This window comes from Silene latifolia, chromosome 11, assembly GCF_048544455.1.
Source record: "Silene latifolia isolate original U9 population chromosome 11, ASM4854445v1, whole genome shotgun sequence".
NCBI classification, from domain to species: Eukaryota; Viridiplantae; Streptophyta; class Magnoliopsida; order Caryophyllales; family Caryophyllaceae; genus Silene; species Silene latifolia.
This window is the reverse complement of record NC_133536.1, coordinates 135,546,353-135,550,000: the sequence shown is the minus strand read 5'-3', so window position 1 is coordinate 135,550,000 and position 3,648 is coordinate 135,546,353. Positions and strand designations below refer to the sequence as shown.

At 40.5% G+C, this 3,648-nt stretch overlaps 1 non-coding gene across 1 annotated transcript; it reads left to right on the top strand.

The window, feature by feature from the left end:
* Positions 1–2,075: 2,075 nt before the first annotated feature.
* Positions 2,076–2,182, top strand: LOC141616411 (small nucleolar RNA R71). Its single transcript, XR_012530760.1, has one exon. It is a non-coding gene; the product is annotated as a small nucleolar RNA R71 (small nucleolar RNA).
* The last annotated feature ends 1,466 nt before the right edge of the window (positions 2,183–3,648 follow it).

The window sequence follows — 3,648 nt, the reverse complement described above, 5'->3', positions numbered from 1 at the left end:
TCGAAGAAGTAATTAAAAGCTTGTTCATTGTTATGGTAGAGGTCCTCAATAGACCGTGGTTCTTGTTGTTGATCATGATCGATGGCATGCCCAATGTAGGGATTAAAGATCCCTTCAAATTCGTCGTCCCAAAGACCACAAACTTCATTGAGTTGATCATTGAAAATCTCTTGCTTGGATGGAGACAACTCTCCCAATTTCTTCTTTTGGCCAATGAGGCCATCATCTTCTTCCTTGGTTGATTTTGATGAGCTTTGCAAGCTCTCCTTGTCACAATTCACTTGCTCTTTGAATGGAGCATCTTCAACTTTCTTCCTCCATTGGAGTTCCGATTTCTTCTTCTCATCTTTTCGGCTATAATGATCAATCATGAAACATGGTTCATGCAAACGAGGAGCTCTCATGGTCTTGTCAAGATTAAAAGTTATGCTTTCATCTCCCACTTCTAGAGTGAGCTCTCCATGCTTCACATCAATCACCGCACCCGCGGTGTGTAGGAAAGGTCTTCCTAAGATGATTGGAATGTTGGAATCTTCCTCCATATCAACAATGACAAAGTCCACCGGGATGAAAAACTTCCCAATTCGCACGGGGACATCTTCCCATATCCCTAGCGGTGTCTTCGTCGATCTATCGGCCATTTGAAGAGTGATATTGGTACATTTAAGCTCTCCCATTCCCAACCTTTTACTTACCGAGTACGGCATGACACTCACACTAGCCCCTAGATCACATAAGGCTTTGTTGATCGTTGTGTCGCCAATGGTACACGGTATTGAGAAGCTTCCGGATCCTTTAACTTTGGAGGTGAACTTCCTTGAAGTATTGCACTACTCACCTTAGTGAAGGCGATAGTCTCAAGTTTCCGGATCGACTTCTTCTTTGTGAGGATATCTTTCATGTACTTTGCATAGGCCGGAACGTGATTGATTAATTCCGTGAAAGGAATTGAGACTTCTAAGTTCTTCACAATTTCCATGAACTTTCCAAGTTGATCATCAAATTCAGGCTTGGCTTGTCGACTTGGAAAAGGAAGTCTAATCACAATGGGCTCCTTTTCTTTGGCTTTGTCTTCATTTTTCTTTGAGCTTTCTTCTTTTGATGATTCCCCTTCTTTGGGACCTTGCACCACAACTTCATTCTCACTAGCTCTCACAACTTCATCCTCAACTTGCTCCTTCGGTGCTTCATACCTTGTACCACTTCTCAAGTGAATGGCACTAACCGTTTCATGTCTAGGGGGATTACCTTGAGGTGGTAATTGCCCCTTTTGTCTTTGTGAGCTTGAAGATGCTAGTTGGGTCAATTGTGTTTCCAACATCTTGGTGTGAGCTAGAATGTTGTTGATGGTGGTGTCTTTTGCTTGGCTATCTTTTTGCATTTGGGTGAAAAATTCTTGTTGATTCTTTTGCATTTGAAGGACCGCTTTTTGGACATCAAAACTTTGGTCATTGTGGTGATTGTATGGATTTTGATTTTGGTAACCTTGGTTTTGATTGAAAAAGGGTCTTTGATTTTGATTTCTCATGGGTGGTGGAGTGTATGTTGTTTGAGGGTTTTGGACATTTTGGCTTTTGTATGAGAGATTTGGATGGAACTTGGTGTTTTCATTGTAAAAATTTGAATAAGGGGTACCGCTTTTGTAAGCTTGGAAAGCATTGACTTGCTCGGTTGTTCCCCTACATTCACTTGAGTCATGACCTAAGGTTCCACAATTCTCACATATCCCGCTTGGGATTGATGAGGATGCCGTCATGGCATTGACATGATGCTTTGATGATTTTGAGCTTTCCTCAAGTCTAGCCATAGCTTGTTCAAACTTCAAGTTAATTGTGTCAATGTGAGCACTAAGTTGAGCACCCAATTGAGTAACGGTGTCCACTTCATACTTTCCTCCTCTAGTAGCCTTGCGAGGCCTACTATATTGCGAATTATGGACCGCCATTTCCTCAATCTTGTTCCATGTTTGATTGTCATCAACTTCGGTGAACATTCCATTTGATCCCATATTGAGAATGTTCCTTGAATCTTCATATAAACCATTCCAAAATTGTTGCACTAAAAACCATTCGCTAAGTCCATGGTGAGGACATGAGCGACAAATACCTTTGAACCGCTCCCAAGCTTCATACAAAGATTCTTCATCCCTTTGCTTAAAACCCGTAATTTGAGCTCTTAGCATATTAGTCTTTTCCGGTGGGTAGAAATTTTTGTAGAAAGCTAGAGCTAGCTTCTTCCAAGAATCTATTCCAAGGGTGGCCTTATCAAGGCCCTTCAACCATTGTTTTGCGGTGCCGATTAACGAAAAAGGAAATAAGACCCATCTTATTTGGTCTTGAGTCACGCCCGTTTGAGAGATAGCTTCACAATAATCACAAAATGTTTCCATATGAGAATGAGGGTCCTCACTAGGCATTCCCCCGAATTGGCTCCTCTCAACTAGTTGGATGAAGGCGGACTTGGCAATAAAGTTTCCGGTAAGATGTTGTGGGGTAGGAGTACCATTTGGTAGATCCTCCTCGGTGGGTATAGAGTGTGACGAGAATTTAGGCATTGTAGGTGGATTTTGTGTGGTATTGTTTAATGGGTTCTCTTCTCCTTCTATTGCGAAAGGATTGACAAACTCACTAGTGGGTTGAACAACTTCACCAACACCTCCCAAATTCCTCCTAACAAGTCTCCTATTATTCGTCAAGGTTCTTTCGATTTCACGGTCAAAAGGTAACAAATCTCTTTGTATCCTTCTAGACATGCAAAATATCAAACAACTCAAAAACAATTAGAACAAACCTTGAGGAGTTTTACTTCCCCAAGGTGAAAAAGACACAACTAAAAACAATAAAAGAAATCTTAAATCAATTAAACACCGTCCTCGGCAACGGCGCCATTTTTGATCGGAGCCATTTGGTGTTCACAATTGAGCATATGTGGTCGTTGGTCAATGGTCGATACAAAACACAATTTATACTTCACAAACAACTCTACAATTAGTAAAGAGGCAAGTAAAGGTCGGATCCCAAGGGACGGGTATTGAAATGAAGATTCTATTGTAACTAGCGGTGTCTAGGGGTGTCACAAATTGGGTTGATGTAGAAGGTTACTAAACTAAAATGGCAATGAAAATAAACTAACAAGGTAAATGAAATAAGGGTGTAAACAATTGATTAAAAGCACTAGGGTGTCATGGGTTCATAGGGGATTCATGGGATATGATCATACAAACATGTTCTCAAATTATAAGCAAGCAATTATTGTTGTGATGGATTGAGTTGGGTTATATCTTACAATCCTAGGAAAGTTTGGGTCCCGGAGCCGAATCTCTTGGATTGTACAACACCTACAAGTCGACTTAATCTTCCCTACTTAACACATGCATGGTCTAACAAGACTCGAGTTGGGTTATGTCTTACAAGTCAAGTTGAAAGGATAGAAGATGATAGTAAATGCAAGGATTCATAGGCTTAGCATTTCATCAAATATAACATGTGCATGCATTAAGATCAAAACAAGCAAGCAAATAAGATATGAAAGCATATTAATTTAAGCATGAATCATTCCCCATGTTGGTTTCCCCTAATCACCCATTAAACCCTAGCTAAGAGACTACTCACTCATTATCATATTGATCATGCTAGAAAGGTTGTCAAT